This window comes from Pseudophryne corroboree, chromosome 5 (genome assembly GCF_028390025.1).
Source record: "Pseudophryne corroboree isolate aPseCor3 chromosome 5, aPseCor3.hap2, whole genome shotgun sequence".
In the NCBI taxonomy this organism is placed as follows: Eukaryota; Metazoa; Chordata; class Amphibia; order Anura; family Myobatrachidae; genus Pseudophryne; species Pseudophryne corroboree.
In genome coordinates, this window is record NC_086448.1 from 740,001,346 (window position 1) to 740,021,089 (window position 19,744).

Sequence of the window (19,744 nt, forward strand, 5' to 3'; positions counted from 1 at the left end):
AGAAATACTGAAAACATGATCTGCTAGGGGGCACTTGAGGGTTGGAGGTGAGAACCACTGCAGTAAAATGTTAACCACATTTGCCAATGATCTGGATGAGTACTTGTCCAGCTAAAATGAAAGCAATGTGTCACATGTGTGACATATTGTCATGGGAATCTGGATGTTTAGCCCAGAACCTATATTGCACATTGGTGCAATTTGAACCTCAGTGTGTATCAAACCCAGCCAGCTCTCATCCTGACCTTCTGTTCCATGCCCACTGTGTACCCCATCTGTGTCACCCCTTTCCATCTGCTCCTCCTCTTTAGATGTAAGCACTCTTCCCTATCATATACTCCATAATCACTTCAATGACAACTAACCCTTGGTTTCTGCCACCTTGATGCTTATTTGATTGCTATGACCACTGATGCAGAAATGTTTATAAACCATGTACTTGTCCTGCATTGTCTTGGAATATAAGTACATTATTCTTGTGTGCTCATTTGTTTATGTACTTTGGTGCTACGGAATGCTTGTGATTTCATGAAAATAAAGGTTATTAATAATAATAATAATAATAATAATAATAAGTCCAAATTGATCATAGATCAACAACTGTTTCAGGTGACCATATTGCAATGGTGCATACAGCATAAACCTCAAATGGTAGCCATAACCTGTTATATAGTGTTATATAGTGGGTGTAAATATGTTTATTTTGAACTCTGGTTATTAATACAGCCATCCTTCTTCTAAGGGGTTGCAGGTCACGACCCCATAGTATTTCTTATAGATTCAAACTAAGAAATAAGAAGACTAGTGATGGGCAGGCTTCCTTTGACTGACAGGCCTGGCTAATGAAGATAGGTGGTCATTTCCGAGTTGATCGCTAGCTGCATTCGTTTGCTCTGCAGCGATGAGGCAAAAAATCTGCACTTCTGCACATGCGTATGCGGCGCAATGCGCACGTGCGATGTACTATTACAACGAACTATGTAGTTTCACACAGGGTCTAGCGAAGCTTTTCAGGCGCACTGCTGGCCGCAGAGTGATTGACATGAAGGGGGCATTTCTGGGTGTCAACTGACCGTTTTCAGGGAGTGTTCAGAAAAACGCAGGCGTGCCAGGAAAAATGCAGGCGTGGCTGGGCGAACGCAGGGTGTGTTTGTGACGTCAAAACAGGAACTGAATAGTCTGAAGTGATCGCAAGCGCTGAGTAGGTTTAGAGCTACTCAGAAACTGCACGAAAAAACTTTGTAGCCACTCTGCGATCCTTTTGTTCGCACTTCTGCTAAGCTAACATACACTCCCAGTGGGAGGCGGCATAGCGTTTGCACGGCTGCTAAAAACTGCTAGCGAGCGATCAACTCGGAATGACCACCATAGTGCAGAATGTAGCTCTGTCTGGCGCACATTAATTGATAACGAACAACATGCTTCAATATACAGTATTTCTTCATATTACCTAGCTAATTGCTGTCAGCACCACCCATTTCAGTTCAGATAAAAACATCTTAATATGGTACCAACTTTAGACAAATGCTACTAGCAACCGCGGTCATTTGGAGCACCACCTGTAGTAGCTACGTTGTTTCTAAAAAGCATAACTAGCACTTTATCATCTTAATAGGAAAACCTTCTCTTAAGTGCGGCTGCATTACTGTGTTATACTATTATTTGTTATCATAAGTGTTTCTTACTACAACCTGCACAGGAACCTTTAGAGATCAAAAGTATTTTTATTGCTTTGAAAATGAAAATACCTTCATACATCCAATTCTAGACTAGAAACCTGGCTGAAGAAATTAGTGGCTTGTTTCTGTGTTCTGGAAATATATGGCTCGACAGGCTTATTTTATAGTGAGTATTGTATCGATGGGCTGATTTGAGAATCTGATGTTACATACAACTCTGAAGAATGGATTTTTCTTGGTAACTCTGTTTAACGCTGGGCCTGCTTCACTGATGAATGCTATGTCGATGTTTTATGCAGTGGAGCTAACGCTGTGCCTGCTTCACTGATGAATGCTATGTCGATGTTTTATGCAGTGGAGCTAACGCTGGGCCTGATTCACTGATGAATGCTATGTCGATGTTTTATGCAGTGGAGCTAACGCTGGGCCTGATTCACTGATGAATGCTATGTCGATGTTTTATGCAGTGGAGCAATATTTTGCCACTGTGTATGCATCTAAGTCGCATTGTGCGTCTGCAGTGATTGTCTTGCGTCGTTGGTTTCAATGTTGTTAATTTGCAAAGTGACAGGCAACGTATGCGGGCGGAAATGTGGGGAGTGGCTACATGAATCCAGGTGTGTTGCGACGCTGGGGTGTGTAAATGGCCATGACTGTGGTTCAGTACTCAGTCAAAAGGGCTCCGGCATATCAGTTCCGTCGGCCAGTCTGAACAGACCGTAGGGTTACTCTGTGCATCATCCGATGGTTGCTTCTTTGTTAAGGATGACCATTGACCATTGATTTTTATAAATCATTGATGATCATTACCCGATGTCAGATGGTTTTTATCATCGATGGTAGTGAACCAACTAGTTTCACACCTTCGATGGTGGCCATTGGTCCGCCAGCCAATGGTGTTCATTTTCCTCTTGCACTGCAGTGCAGAGCTACTAGGCCAGTGATGGCTAACCTTGGCACTCCAGCTGTTGTTGAACTACACTGTACTAGGCTGTCAGTCAGCAGCAGCCCTGCTCTGAGGCGGTGACTCCGTCTCCACCACTAGTGTCTTCTTGATACATGTGCTGACTTGACAGCCTCAGCTGTCAGCACTGCAGCCAACCCACTCTCTCGGTCATAGGCAGGCGAGACAACTGCTCACATCTTGCCACATCTCCATGGGCGCCGTCTCCATTTCCCAGCAGAGAAATACATGGGAATCGAGGACCTGCAGCTTGCATGTGCAATACACCAATGGCAGATACCTTCAATGGCAGGGACAGACTGGGCCTCCATTTCAGCCCGGGCATTTGTGAACGCGCGATGTACAGGGGCGTGCCGCGAGACATGGGGCTTTAGACTTGTGGCACGCCCCCATTTCCATGGCGAAGCTTGCTTCGGGGGTGGCTGCGCCGCAAGTCTGGGGGCATGGACTCAAGGCACGCCCCTATTTCCATGGAGACAGGGGGCAGCTAAACCAGAGAGCGCGCGGCCTTCCCAGCTTTCTGTGGGACCAGACTAGCCCACCTGCACACCGGCCCTTGTGGCATTTGCCAGAAGTGCCAGATGGGCAGTACAGCCCTGATCAATTGTATAACATTGCATAGAATCATACCATAGATGGTTCATCTTGTGTTTCCCATCAATGGGCAACACACAAATGGCCATCCCTAGTCTCTGAACACAAGCAGGAGACCTGAGAGGGTGTAGTATGGTTTGCCGGCGGTCGGGGTCCCAGCGCAGGAATCCCGACCGCCAGCATACCGACAGCTGGGCGAGCGCAAATGAGCCCCTTGCGGGTTCGCTGCGCTCACCACGCTGCGGGCATGGTGGCGCGCCACGCTATCTATTCTCCCTCCAGGGGGCTCATGGACCCCCAAGAGGGAGAAAAGATGTCGGTATGCCAGCAGTCGGTAGTCCGGTGCCGGTATGGTGGTCGCTGGGAGCCCGGCCGGGGGCAACCTGAAGACCACCTGACCTGAGATGCTTCCAGTGGGTGTCGCAATACAAATCATGGCGGCTGTGACATTTGTGTTTCTTTGCACAGCTGCTGCATACAAATTTGCAGCTGCTCTCTGATCCGGCCTTCTTCCAGAGTAGGTAACAAACAGCCAAAGCAATGGATAAATACTGTACAGTAAAAAGGTGCTCGTTATATTGAACTGAAATGTAAATATCAGGGAGGAAAGTATAAACCTGGTTAGCCTGGCTGCTGGAGTGAATAAACAATATGGATTTTGCTTACAAAAAAGTAAGGCTTTCCCTAAGAAGGAAATATATCAGGGTAATGCAATCTAAATTCAGCTCTGGGTTCTCAGAACATAAAACCAGCTGAACATACACCTTCAGCAGTTTGTTTTGTCCGTCCCTGGCCTCGTAAGTGAGAGAGAGGCTGCTCAGGTCAGCATGTGGAGCACTTGACTATACTAAAGAGGCTCAATTAAAAATATTACAATATTTAGGCAACATAGATTTTCAGGACATTTAGGCCTAACAATGTGATCTCATACAGTTTGTAATAAAGCAATATGCTTTTGCAATTTATGTTCTGGCTGTGTAGACAGCAAATAGGTTTATCCTGTTCTTATATGAATAAACACACTCTCCCAAATACATGTTTAATAAACCGTTCCAGCTTTATCAGAAGCACAAGGGAAGGCTGTAATGTTGCAATGCATGCTGGGGTACAATAAATTTTTCATTATGTGTCTAGCTTTTTCATGTTTACAGGACCCAAGGAAGAGAACATCCCTGTTGGCTAGGCTGGTGTGATGAATGGTTTTGCTGTAAACCCCAATATTTAAAGTGACTAATGGATTTAGTTGTGCCATTGGGAAATAATTGTTATGTGTACATACTAAAACAAGCAATCCCTGTGGTATAATCTCCAAAGTCAGTTTTACATATATCTGAGGCAGACTGACACTGATGACTGCATTTTGTGCCACAAGAATCCGTAATAACCAAAGTACTGTAAGGAGGGGGGACAGAGGAGCAGTCTGAGGGTTTAGATGGATGAAAAGGGAGTAGGTGAATAACAGTGAGTGTATGCTACAGTACTAGTTTCATCACAGGTATACTAATTGTACAGCGATCTAGAAATTTAAATTGCCCAATTTGATTTATTATCCATTTACTATGTCAGTAGACCCAGTGATATTTACATTCTGCATTACAGACACTTTGTAGTACGTACTATATGCTGGAAGATTGATTCATGCTACTACTGTCACCTCAGTAAAATTAAAATAGAAAAAACACTGTTTTGGGTATTTCCCATATGCACCTTTTTTTTACTCATATTTGTATCACTATCAAAAGTGAAAGTGTAATAATGCATATAGTGGGACTAGAGTTAAATTATGTTGTGGCAATATTTATCAGGGGCTATGCGAGCAGTGCTGCCACAGAGAGCACAGGGCTCTGTAGGCAGCACCATTGCTGCCCCAAAGCCCTTACTTCTGGCCGCCGGATCTAGCATTAGACAGCTGCCTAGGGCACAGGGATCTGTGGGGGGGAACGCCACTGAATCTGCCTGTCACAAAATTAAGGATGTCTCTTATAGAAACATCCTTGTTGTACTTTAAGTAGTGGCTGTGGTACTTAGAAGTCACACTTTCATCTGAAGGGCAGGGAAGTGGGTATTGATGGTGGTTGTGGGCAGTAGGCTGAAGGTTTGCCCAGAGTGCAGAGAAACCTTGCACTGCACGTGCCTATAACAGCACCCTGCAGCCAGTATCACTGCAGCAGTGCCACACAGAGCGTCCATTGGCACTCCAGGCTGGCACCTTGTCGTCTGTACAGCTGCTAGGAGCATCCTGGGGACAATCCTAGTACTGCTGGACTGCCTGGTGCTGGTGACCCCCCCCCTCTGCGTGACATCATGACGTCATGCACTTAGGGAGTTGGGCTGGCACGGGCTGCATAGAGCCCTGTTACGCCGCTGATATGTACTGTGAATTTGCAGCAGAATAGGTCATTGTGCAGATGGTTTAGTACAGGGGTTCTCAAACTCGGTCCTCAGGACCCCACACAGTGCATGTTTTGCAGGTAACCTAGCAGGTGCACAGGTGTATTAATTACTCACAGACACATTTTGAAAGGTCTGCAGGTGGAGTTCATTATTTCACTTGCAATTCTGTGAGGAAACTTGCAAAACATGCACTGTGTGGGGTCCTGAGGACCGAGTTTGAGAACCTGTGGTTTAGTAGATACAATAGGGAAAATGTATGAAGCAGTGAAAAGAGTAGATAAGTGGGACAGTGGAGAAGTTGCAACCAATCAGCTTTGAGTTAACATTTATCAAATTCATTTGTATTAAATTTTAGGTAGTAGCTGATTGGTTGCCATAGGCAAACTCTCCACTGGCTCATGTCTACACTTTTTTTCGCTGCTTCATACATCTACCCCAATATTTGGCTTGAAAATGTTGTACATTTGCACCATTAAAATCCATGTCTATCTCCTGTGTGGATCCAAATGCCAACCACTTTCATATGGAAAATGGGTTCCCATTAAAACTGGGACCTGGATAAAGCCTGGCTCCAGTATAAAACCAGTTCATACAAAGGCCTACACTATACGTAATAGCTTCCAAGTTGCAGGAACCAAGTTTGTTTTACAATCACTCGGCCTGTCCGCAATGGTCCATGGGTCATTGGGGGTAATTCAGAGTTGATAGCAGCAGAAAATTTGTTAGCAGTTGGACAAAACCATGTGCACTGCAGGGGGGGGGGGTTATAACGTGCAGAGAGAGTTAGATTTGGATGGGGTGTGTTCAAACTGAAATCTAAATTGCAGTGTAGAAATAAAGCAGCCAGTATTTACCCTGCACAGAAACAAACTAACCCACCCAAATCTAACTCGTTCTGCAAATGTTATATCTGCCCCCCCCCCCCCCCTGCAGTGCACATGGTTTTACCCAACTGCTAACAAATTTGCAGCAGCGATCAGGTCTGAATTAAGCCCTTTCAGAGCTATAAGCTCTTTGTCTATGGCTGATTTCCACTCTTCCCAGGCACTGTTCGACTTTTTTTGGCTTTTGGTGTGGTTTGAGGTTCATAGAAGACAATGGCCCTCATTCCGAGTTGTTCGCTCGCTAGCCGCTTTTTGCAGCAGTGCACACGCTAAGCCGCCGCCCTCTGGGTGTGAATCTTAGCTTAGCAGAATTGCGGACGAAAGATTCGTAAAATTGCGAATAGAAATTTCTTAGCAGTTTCTGAGTAGCTCCAGACTTACTCTGCCACTGCGATCAGTTCAGTCAGTTTCGTTCCTGGTTTGACGTCACAAACACACCCAGCGTTCGCCCAGACACTCCCCCGTTTCTTCAGACACTCCCGCATTTTTTCCCAGAAACTGCAGCGTTTTTTCACACACACCCATAAAACGGCCAGTTTCCGCCCAGAAACACCCACTTCCTGTCAATCACACTCCGATCACCAGAACGAAGAAAAATCCTCGTAATGCCGTGAGTAAAATACCAAACTTATTAGCAAATTTACTTGACGCAGCCGCAGTGCGAACATTGCGCATGAGCAGTTTGCGGAAAATCTCACCGATGCGAAGGAAAATAACGAGCGAACAACTCGGAATGAGGGCCAATGTTAGCAAATTCCGCGCTGTATCTTTTAGGAGCTTTATCTTTATTCCTCCTCATGGAGCTCCTGCTCTCTAGATGATCACTCTTATCTGTAGTCTCAGTTTCTGACACACTTACAGCTGTTGGCATATCTAGTGTCACACATTTATGTGGTGTTATAATATTCAGCTTGTCTTCTCTCCTAGAAGACCACATTTCTTGACTGTTTGAGCTTTTGGTTGTCAATTTCCTACAATCTGTCTGTTTTACTCTCTTGACAATATCCAAGCATACAGTAATACGTGAGATAGATCTAACTTCCATCATCCAGTGGTGGAACTTGTGCGTTGTGGGCCCAGGCGCAAAAATATAATTTGGTACACCCTCCTTCACTCCAACCCAACTTCACAATATGCCACACGGCAATGGTTGACAAGGAGAGGCAGAAGGTGACAGTGTAATGAAGGGGGAGGCAGAGATTAATATAGAGAGGATGACGGTGACAGTGGAAGGCAGGGGGAGGCAGAGGGTGACATAGAGAGGCAGAGGATGATAACAGAAAGCAAGGGGAGGCCGAGGGTGACAGCAGAAGACAGTTGGAGGCAGAGGGTGATAGCAGAAGGCAGAGAGGCAGAAGGTGACAGTGAAACACAGAAGGAGGCAGAGGGTGACAGTAAGAGGCAGTGAGTAACAGGTGAAGGCAGTGGGTGACAGAGAGAGTGACAGGGACAGGCAGTGGGTCTCTCAGTATTGGTCTCAACAGGTATTGAAATTGCAGCAGCTTGGCCCATACAATCTCCGTTGATAACTTTGAAGCTACTATTAAAAAATCATACTCTGCTTAAGGTTTTGCAGCATCACCATTGCAACCTCCTCGTCATCTAACTACTTATGTCAATTGCTGAGATATATACAGCATCCTACAGTATTTATAAATTCATTCATATTCTTGCATGCACTTAGTTTAGAACAGTATATGTAGGTAATATGCCATATGAAGAGGAACACATCTGCACAGATCTACGTATAACGGTGGCAGTCAAATATGCAGTGTTACTAGTGCTGACACAGTGGTATTTATGAGGATCACACAGAATATCAGTCTCAAGACACTCAGAGCCACATCCTTCCTCTATGTGCGGACATGCCAAGCGTGAACAGTAGAATACTGGGGTTGGAGGTCGCGCTTTGATGGGAAACACTCGTATCTCCAACTGTCTCTCTGTTATCTCTGTTTGGATGTCCCAGCGCTTTCTTAAACTTAACATGTCTAAGACCGAGCTAATCATCTTCCCTCCCTCCCGCATAACCTCACCTCCTACAATCTCATTTTCTGTTGATAGCACTACTATCTCCTCTAGCCCCCAAGTGCGCTGTCTTGGAGTAATCCTTGACTCCTCCCTCTCCTTCAAACCACACATTCAGGACCTCTCGCAAACCTGCCGTTTTCATCTAAAAATTATTTCCAGGATCAGACCCTTTCTGACCCAGGATGCTACTAAGACTCTTAACCACTCACTGGTCATCTCCAGACTAGACTACTGTAATCTCCTCCTGACTGGCATTTCTGACAAATACCTCTCTCTACTCCAATATATCCTCAATGCTGCTGCCCGGCTCATTTTCCTCACCAAAAGCACTACGTCCACCTCTCCTCTCTTACAAGACCTTCACTGGTTCCCCTTCCCTTTCAGAATCCATTTCAAGCTTCTCACACTCACAAAGCCCTCACCCACTCCTCTCCCATCTACATCTCTGACCTTTTCTCCCTTTACACTCCCACCCATCCTCTTCACTCTGCTAATACATGCCGACACACCTGCCTACTGATTACTTCCTCCCACTCCTACCTCCAAGATTTTTCACGTGCTGCTCCATTTCTCTGGAATTCCCTACCTCTCCCCTCAGACTCTCCACCTCTCTACAAAACTTCAAACGGGCTCTTAAGACCCACTTCTTCACCAAACCCAGCCAAATCTCATCCCAACCCTCTGTTCCACGCTCTCTATATACCCCGTCTGTGTCACCCCTGTCTGTCTACCCCTCCCCTTTATAATGTAAGCTCTCACGAGTAGGGCCCTCTTCCCTCATGTGCTTATCCTTTCTTACTTTAATAATCTTCAACTGCACCAAATCCAGCAGTCTTTTGCCACCTGATACTTATTCCAGTGTTATCTGCTGATATAGCTATGTTTATTTACCCTGTACTTGTCCTATATTGTCGTCAACTGTAATGGACCCTACACACTGGCAGATAATACTGATAGATATGAACAATCTCGTTCATTATTGAATGAGATATCGTTCATATCTTTCAGTGTGGCGGCACAAGCGATGAACGATGCGCGGTCCCGCGCTCGTTCATCGCTGGTGCCCCGTCGCTTGTGCATGCAGGCCAATATGGACAAGATAATCCATATTTGCCTGCACTGCTAGGGAGCCGGGTGACTGGGGGAATGAAGAAACTTCACTCCCCCCGTCACTTTCCCCCCCACCGCCGGGTCACCCGTATCCGCTGTCGGGCAGCTCGGCGGGGGATCGCGCTGTGTGTAGGACCCATAAGTTGCTGTTTTCCTGTTTTGATTATTTGTTTATATACTCTGTAATTGGGCACCACCGAACCCCTGTGGCACCATATGAATAAAGGATGATAATAATACCGGCACTACAGGGTCCTGGCAGTAACGGATGAGGGCTCAGTGCAGATCACTTTGCGCCAACAGTTTACACATGACCACACCACATTTCTTTGTTCTAATTGTCCAAATATTATTATTTATTTATTTTGTAAAGCACCAACGATGTAGCACTACAGATTTGTAATACATACATATTATAAAATGATATGATATACATATTTACACAAACCTGAGGCAGTAAAAATTATATATCATGCGCAAACAGCTTTCACTCTAAAGACAAATGAAGTCATTTATGCATTGATGTGCACCATCATTGGATCAATTTTGGATTGGTCATTGTGGCTATCTAATTTTCCAAACAAAATGAGATGTCCTAATTTAATCCAAATTAACCAATTTTTTAAAATTATCTGTTCTTGTAGAGCCAGCCTTCATGCTTCTCTTAAGGAGCCTACACACTGGTCAACATATTTGAAAGATATGAACGATGTTGTTCATAAATGAATGATAAATCGTTCATATCTTTCAGTGTGGATGCTTCAACGATGAACAATGCACGTGCCCACAATCGTTCATCATTGAACGGTCATCGTTTAAACATGCCAGTTAATTTGGATGATATAGATGTCTGTACTCCTCATATCGTCCAAATTGGCCATTGATACCGTCCAGAGTGTAGGCTATAAATAGTTGTCAAAAAAAATGACCATTGATATAATCGATGGTCTATAATATCGCCAACATCGCCCAGTGTGTAGGCCCCTTTAGAGACTTCAGAGTATTTTACCGTTGTTTCTTTTATGGTTCATTATTCATAGTATTATTTTTCTTCTTGTCCTCTCTTTCTCCATTTGTTTCCTCAAAGTATTTGCTGTATGTTCACCACCTAAGTGAAATGGTTTTGGATCAATGGGTCGACAGGAGGTTGACACCAAATGGTTGACATGCACAAAGTCGACATACAAAAGGTAGATAGAGTCAGTCGGCAGGTCGACATGACCATGGTCGACACATGAAAAGTTCAACATGAGATTTTAATGGGGGTTTTTTTGTGTCAAAATGGTCCTTTCAGAATTTGGACCCCCAATTAGTGCACTGTGTCCCCTCACTTTGCTCCACTTTGCTCGGCACAGGTTACTATTCCCAATTGTATGAAAAATGAAACTGATTTTTTTTTCACAAATACTCATGTCAACCTTTCCATGTGTCGACCATTGTCATGTCGACCATTTGACAATGTCAACCTTTTCACCATGTTGACGATATGCAAGGCGACCATTTGGTGTCGACCTATTGACAGTGAAACAGACCATCATTTGCTGTTGCAGCTTTTAATTTTCGATTCCAGCGTAAATTAAGAAATTCAGCAAATGCATGAAAGGTTCTCTAATTGTGGGGGAGATGTATCAAGCTTTGGAAGGAGATAAAGTACAAGCCAATCAGCTTCTTATTGCCAGGCTGTTTTTGAAAAGTGAGTTAGGAGCTCATTGGTTGGTACTTTGGGTCCATCTACTAAAAAACCACTTCGCATAGAGAAAATGCTGCTCCTGCTTCGCCTGTCATTGTTGCGAAGCAGGAGACAGCTGATGTGATATCTACTAAAATAGGATTTTTAATTACCTACTGGTAGGATTCTTATTACTGTACCTCTGACATGGCTGATCTGCTTTTCATTCTGCCCTGTCGGTTTATGTAAGACACCGCCGTCACGTTGTCCGACTGGACTTGAACGGCTCGATCTCGAAGAAGATGGGACGCTAGGAGAAGGGCGTTGTATATTGCCCTTAGTTCCAGAATGTTGATTGGAAGGACGGCTTCCTGACATGACCACTTTCCTTGGAACTGCTCCCCTTGGGTGACTGCTCCCCAACCTCTGAGGCTTGCGTATGTGGTTAGCAGAATACAATCTTGAATCCCGAACCTTCGGCCTTGGGTCAGGTGAGACGTCTGAAGCCACCACAAAAGGGAGATTCTGGCCTTTGGACACAGACGTACCCTCTGGTGCATGTGAAGATGCGATCCAGATCACTTGTCCAACAGATCCAGCTGGAAGGGTCTCGCCTGAAACCTTCCGTACTGCAGAGCCTCGTAAGAGGCTACCATCTTTCCTAGGAGGCGAATGCAAAGATGCACTGATATCCGAGACTGTCTTGGGACATCCCGCACCATTGACTGTATCACCAATGCCTTTTCAATTGCAAGGAATACCCTCTGTGCCTCCGTATCCAGAATCATTTCCAAAAACGGAAGCCTCCGTGTTGGTTCCAGGTGAGATTTTGGCAGGTTTTAGAATCCAACCGTGATCCTGGAGCAATCGAGTTGCTAGGGCGATGCTGTGCAACAGCTTTTCTCTGGACAGCGCCTTGATCAGCAGGTCGTCCAGGTACGGTATTATGTTTACTCCCTGCATGCAGAGGAGAAACATTATCTCTGCCATTAGCTTGGTGAACACCCTTGGTGCTGTGGAGAGGCCAAATGGCAGGTCCTGGAACTGGTATTGACAGTCCTGTAATGCAAACCTTAGATAAGCCTGATGAGCCGTCCAGATTGGAACATGAAGGTACGCATCCTTGATGTCCAAAGACACCAGGAATTCCCCTTCCTCCAGACCTGATAGAGCCGTCTAGGTGGCCCCGGTTTGGTCCCTTCCATTATCATGTCACCTCTGGATACCAGGTCATAATGTATTGCTGAGAGAACTCAAGAACACACACACAGCCGCATGTCTCATAAGTAATCTGCTTTATTTTGGTCAGCTTCGATATTTATACACGTATATTGGCAGTAAATGATTAACACAATTATATAACTTCATATGCCCCTTGTCCTTCTGCTTATCTGGAGCTACATATAGATATTTTCCATTTCTGAGGAGAGAGCAGGGTGCCAGATGCTCACCTTCACACACAATGTTATATAAAACACGCTTTTATATTTTCCATATGTTCAAGCTAGTTTAATCAAATCTCTTTGTAATATTGAAATGAATTGCATTATTATAATTAAGAATGGTAGCTAAGCTTTTATCTCTATCAGTTTCCCTCCTATTTATAATAATCAAACATTACAGGTTCATCTGGTATTACAATATGACATTACAGTTGAGCTACAAGGCATCACATAAACTCTACCTACAAGAGACTAAGCAAACAGTCTAGCTATAATGGTGCTAAAGGCTATGTTCCCATAGGACGGTGCTTGTCACTGTATCCCACGGAAGGTAAAGAACCGTTCACATCATATCCATTAAGGTAGACTGCTCACGGCTCCTTCTTGCCAAGCTCTTCTGTAGTTTCTTCTTTGAGTTTACACTTTACAAATTTCTTTCAAGCTGAAAGGAAGGGAAACAAAATAGAATCTTAAATTCAGATATATGCAATTTGCTAAAAAACATCACTATTTCAACAATCTCCTTTGCATGTTTGCATATTTCATCGTTCAAACTTAACTTGAGCAAAATTGCAGTGGAACCCAAGTTTCTCTTTCCTTAATTGACACAGAAGTGGGCGTGGTCAGAAACACTCGATATGGACCATCAAATCTGGGCTCAAGTGACTTTTTCACGTGTCTTTCCAGATACACCCAATCTCCTGGTTAAAGCTTGTGGGGATTCAGATCTGCTCCTAAATCTGGGAGATAAAAAAAAACTAGAGAACACAGAGGTGTCAGTTTCTTCAGTAAGAACACTTTAGCATCCCTTTCTGGTTTCTGTGACACACTCACTAATCTGATACTGTAACTTCTGGTACTCCTTATCTGCAAATATCTTCTGAACTTAATTTTCTATCTATTGATCTTGCTGTAGCTTTTGCCATTGGCCAATAACTGAAAAATGTCTGTGACTATCAATACATCTTTGGCAGTTAGTTATAGTCAATTTGCAGTATGGAAAATAACTTTTGGGGATTGCTCCAAGGGTTGTCTTGACCTTCTGTCCTGGATTGGACATTTCCACATATCCAGCAGGCTTGTACAAACTTGGTTGCATCTGGATAAAATTCTGGAGCTATCCATCTTTCTGTGACTAGGTTTCCCATCTGATCATTTCCCAGGTGTGTGAGTCCATGGTTCTTCTTCTTGTCTGGCTCCTCTTCTCTGTCATGCTGCTTTTTCTTTAGGACCTGCTTGTTCCTGAAATTTCTTCAAACCCTGTAGATCAGGCATCTGATGCTTTGCTTCTTTCTGTTACTTCTGTATGTGTGGTGTAGATGGCTACCTTTACTGGTTGTTTCGTTGCTTTCTCTTTCCACAGGCTTCTTTCTCACTCTCTTCTGCTTTGTTCTGAAGTTCAATCAGCGTAGTATAATCAGGCATTTGGTCTGGCACTGGAATGGTTACTGTATAGGCTTGCCTTATCTGCTGGGGGCATTTTGCTGCCCTCTTTGCTTCAGCATCTTGCCAGATTGTTGCCTCTTGTTTCAGGAGTGTCATTTCTTCATGTGCCTGGATCTTCATTACTGCAACATTTTCTGTGGCCCTTGCAGAGCTCTCAACTGGTGTCTGATCAGGGAAGCACGTTGTATGTCTTCGCCACTTGCCTTCTTGAAGCCTCTGCTTTTCCATATCTGGCCCACAATCCTGTGCTGGGATGGTAGGGATCCTGAGTCCACAACTTCATGTTTAGTGGTTACTGCGTATCCTGTATAAGGAATCCCATCCTCATAGTATCTTGAACCATCCACATAGAGATTGTGCTGTGCATCAGGAAGGGTTGTGTCTGTGACATGAGGTATTGGTTGAGTCTCTTGTTCCATCAGAGCCATGCAGTCATGGGAAAAAAAATTTATTGTGAATATTTTCATCACTTTCTGCATTCCCATAGTTCATGTGGTCCTCATCATCCTGGTTATTCTGGGTACCATTGCTAGAGATATTATATGTCTCTCTTCTCCCTCCTTTTGAATCTAGAGATTCATACTCTGCTCCTTCTTCCTGCAATAGGGCTGGTAGTAGAGTTGCTGGGTTGAGGGTGGTGCATCTTTTGATGGTGACATTTGTGGCACTTAGTAGAGCTACTTCATACTTGGTGAGTCTTGCAGCTGATAAGTGCTTGGTTCTGGCTTGCTGTAGTATTTCAGTCACCGCATGTGGTACCTGAATGATCAGTTCATGATTAAGCACAATGTCTATGCATTTCTGTTTGAGGACTGCTGTTGCTGCAACTGCTCTGATGCAGGTGGGTGCTCCTTGGATAATGTTGTCCAGTTTGCTTGAAAGATAAGCCACTGGGCGTTGCTTGCTTCCATGCAGTTGCATAATGACTCCAAGTGCATGACCTCTTTCCTCATGGCAATAAAGAGTAAATGGCTTGGTGTAGTCTGGCAGACCCAGTGCTGGTGGAGATGCTATGGCAGCCTTGAGTTTCCAAACTGCTTCTTCAACTTGCTCTGTGGTGTAGCTTGAAGCCTCTTTCTTTGTGCTGTCATACAAAACTTGCATGTAGATAAACTTCAATTGCTGCTTCAATGCTAGGCTTCATGATAGCTGGAATATTGCTGGTATACTTGATTCCTTGTGGGGTATACTGAATAGTAGCTTGCATGATGTTAAGGATATCAGCTCCCAACAAATTCATTCTTTGAAGAGGGAGGGGCTGTCCTCCCAGTCCTGTCCCATCGACATAGTGGCTGGTTAAGAGTTCTTCTGGGACGTCAGTTTTCTTAAGTACAGTGACTGCTGCTCCAGTGTCCAATAAGGCATTCTAGGGTGTTTCCTGTAGGTAGAGTAAGCATAACAGTACCTTTTATGGGGTCAGTGTAGGTGTCACTTGAGTAGGTGGACCCCGTAGCAGGATTCAGTCATTCCTGTTGTACCGTGAAGGCTGGGACAGAGTCCTTAGATTTCAGCCATGCCTGGTATTTTCTGCTTTTCTTCTTCTGATGACCTGAAACCTTGCACCAAAAACATTTACCAGTCATGTCTTCACCCTGCACATTTCTTGTGGTGTAGGGCCTGGAGTTATTTACACCTTTACCTTGATTTTGGACCTTATTTGTTTTGGTGTTAGACTGGGCAGCCTGCACTACATGTATAGTAACAGCTGGTGCTTTGGAAGTTCTCTTATCTCTCCTTTCTTTCTCGTTATCTTGAATCCCTTCTAGGACTTCTACTAGTGAGGTAATGTTCATCAAATTTGCTTCTGGTCGGACTGCATACAACTGCTGCCTGTATTCAGGTCTAAGTCCATTAAGGAACCTGGTCTTAAACAGTCTGGCGTTGTTAGAGTATTCCCTTATGCTGAGGTTTTTTTATACCAGATCAGGTTCAGCTGGTGCAGTGTCTCTGATTTGCTTACATCTGACTTGTACTCTATACAACAGTTGTGAGCCTGAAGCTAGAGTATAACGGTTAGCTTCAGAGCGAGCTGCCTTAATTTCTCCTCTATCACTATCTGCCTCCTGAGGAGCTATGGCAAGAAGCATATTATATTCACCTATTTCTATGGAAGCTCTAAGAATCTGTTCTAAATCAACCCAACACGGTCTATACACAAGATACACTTGTTTAATCTTTTTTTCAAATTCAGCTGGACTTTTTCTGATATCTGGTAAGTCATTTACAGTACGCATAACCTCTGAAGGGAGCCAGGGTATGTATTGTTCCTGCTCCACATATGCTGCAATATAACCTTCAGCCCCAGGTAACCTGTCAGTTGTATGTCTGGGATTAGCATGACTACTAACTCTAACAGGCATTACATTGTAATTTTTACGAGATATTCCTCTTATTCCTGTTAGGACTACTAGCAAAGTTCCACAACCTCCTAAATATCCCTGGAGTTTTTAGTTTAACATTTTGTGATTCACATGGTCCTGAATTTGTCTCTACCCAGTTACCACAAAAGAAACATTTTTCACTTCCCTCCGGAACACATCTCCCACAATAAAGACACTTTCTTTCAGGGTAGTGGATAACATCCCTAAGAACCAGTGTACCTTCTGGATTGTTTTTATAACTTAAAGTATTTTCATAACGTTTTTCAGGTGTCATTTGTTCTGCATATGTTGCTGAAGGAGTTAAAAGTCCTGCTTTATCATGTGTCCTTGATTCTGCATGCATTGATACTGCTGAGGGGGCTGACCCCCCTTCCACATTCCCATCATTATAAATAGCATAACATGTTATTGTAACATTGGGTGGTGGTATTATATTAGACCTACAATCTTCCTGTCTAATTATTTCCTCATCTTCCAGTTCTTGTGAAACAATAAGCCATATATTTACAGTGTCCAAATAACCTTTCTTTTGTAACCAGTGACTATCTGTGGCCTGGAACCTTTTCCAAGCCTCTGTATCTAAGATTCCATCCTTTGGAAAATTAGCTCTTTTAAGGATAGCGTTAATACGCTTATATCCTCTCCTTCCCTCACGTTCTGCTAAGCGCTTCATCTTACTCCCTTTCCCTCCCATTGGGGTAATTAAGCCCTCTGGGTGTGGCCGAATCCACCTGCGGTGAAGAGGGATATGTCCTTGAACGAGAAGTATCTGTGTATCACTGGCTATAAGTTTTGTCTGGACACAAACCTTTCTCAGCCTATTTTTGTTTCTACTGAACTTGTCTGACTGTACTAAATCACATTTACAATACATGCAATCTAAAACACCATATTCAGTCTTCTAACTTTTCTGACAACTTGTTGGACACTGCTGGTATTTTTTTTTTTTAAATGATCAGTAGGTTAATCAGCTAAGCATAAAGGATATGGTTCATTTCTATGCACTGACAACAATTGAGCATCCAAATGATATCCCACAATACTAGCAAATTCTGTTAAAATGCCTTTCCTATTCTGAGATGGTTATCTACGTTGCAAAAAAACACTGGGTAAATCCTGCATAATAATGAACCTTGGTACACCTCTGTACCGCACACAATTGCAAACTAGGTACGCCTTTGTATACTATTCCAATTGTTCTGTGGGCGCATGCGCTAATAAGACATAGACACAGATTCAGTCATTCAGCATACATATAGAACATACAAACATATGACAACAACTGCAATATGCCTTACGCCTTATGCCTTAGCTTTATACTGTAGCTGCAACAAGCAATGCACCTTAGCTAAGCAATTACACCTGTATCTGCCTTAGATTACAACAAGCAATACTTTTTAGCTGCGCAATACAACATAATTCAAGTAATCTAGGCTGTGTGACAAGATAATCGGGTTTCTTTATAATGACAGTTCAAGGAAAAACATAAATGCACATTGTCTCTATAATGGACTTAGAATTACACTCAAGGAGTCCGCTCGTGAGCAAAATATGGCTGCAGTCCAATCGTTTTACTCACCCAATGTGAAATCAGAGTCCTTGAGAACAATTCGCTTCCAACACAGAAACTCTCATTAGATGCCTTTCCTTGTGTTAGTCATCCCGTAGAGTCCCCCATTAAATGATAGAGCTGTCTAGGTGGCCCCGGTTTGGTCCCTTCCATTATCATGTCACCTCTGGATACCAGGTCATAATGTATTGCTGTGAGAACTCAAGAACACACACACAGCCGCATGTCTCATAAGTAATCTGCTTTATTTTGGTCAGCTTCGATATTTATACACGTATATTGGCAGTAAATGATTAACACAATTATATAACTTCATATGCCCCTTGTCCTTCTGCTTATCTGGAGCTACATATAGATATTTTCCATTTCTGAGGAGAGAGCAGGGTGCCAGATGCTCACCTTCACACACAATGTTATATAAAACACGCTTTTATATTTTCCATATGTTCAAGCTAGTTTAATAAAATCTCTTTGTAATATTGAAATGAATTGCATTATTATAATTAAGAATGGTAGCTAAGCTTTTATCTCTATCAGACCTGAGATCACCGCTCTCAGAGACTCCATCTTGAACTTGAACACCCGTAAATATGGGTTCAGCGACTTGAGGTTTAAAATGGGCCTTACCGAACCATCTGGCTTTGGCACTACAAACAGGTTGGAATAATAACCTTCGGTTTGTAGGTGAATCGGAACTGGAACAATGACCTGAGTCTGTACCAGTTTTTGAATTGCTGCCTGTAAGATCAAACCTGCTTCTGGAGAAGCTGGCAAGCCTGATTTGAAGAATCTGGGAGGTGGGAGTTCTCGAAACTCCAGTCTGTATCCCTGTGTGATAAGATGTTTTACCCAGGGATCCTGGCAAGATGTGTCCCAAACGTGACTGAAATAACATAATCAGGCTACCATCTGCCTGTCTTCCAGGCAGTGTGCGCCACCATCATGCTGAGGGCTTTGAGGAAGCAGACCCGGAGGCCAGATCCTAAGATCTCGCAGCAGCAGGTATTCTGGGTTTACCTCTATTCCCTTTGAAGGTTGTAGAAGAATCCTTGGATTTTCCTTAAAATTTTGCTGTCCGAAAGGACTGCAGAGTTGGACCAGAATAGGTTTTCCTAGCAGTTGCCGCTGCGGAGGGAAGGTATGTAGACTTACCCGCCGTAGCCTTGGATATCCACTTATCCAGTTCATCTCCAAACAGAGCCTCACCCGTGAAAGGAAGACTTTCCATGCCTTTTCTGGAATCCGTGTCCACAGTCGACTGGCGTAGCCATAAGCCCCTGCGTGCTGACACTGCCATGGCAGTGGTGCATGCGTTGAGTAGACCAATTTCTTTGATGGCTTCAACCATAAAGTTAGCAGAATCCTGGATATGCTGCAGGAGTAAAACAACATCATCCCTTGGTAAGGAATCTAAATCATCTATTAGAATACCTGACCATTTAGCAATGGCCCTAGTGATCCATGCACAAGCAATAGTGGGTCTCTGGGTCACCCCAGCCGACTTGTATAAAGACTTGAGGGTGGTCTCAATCTTGAGGTCAGCAGCGTCCTTTAAGTAGGCTGCCCCAGGGACCGGTAAG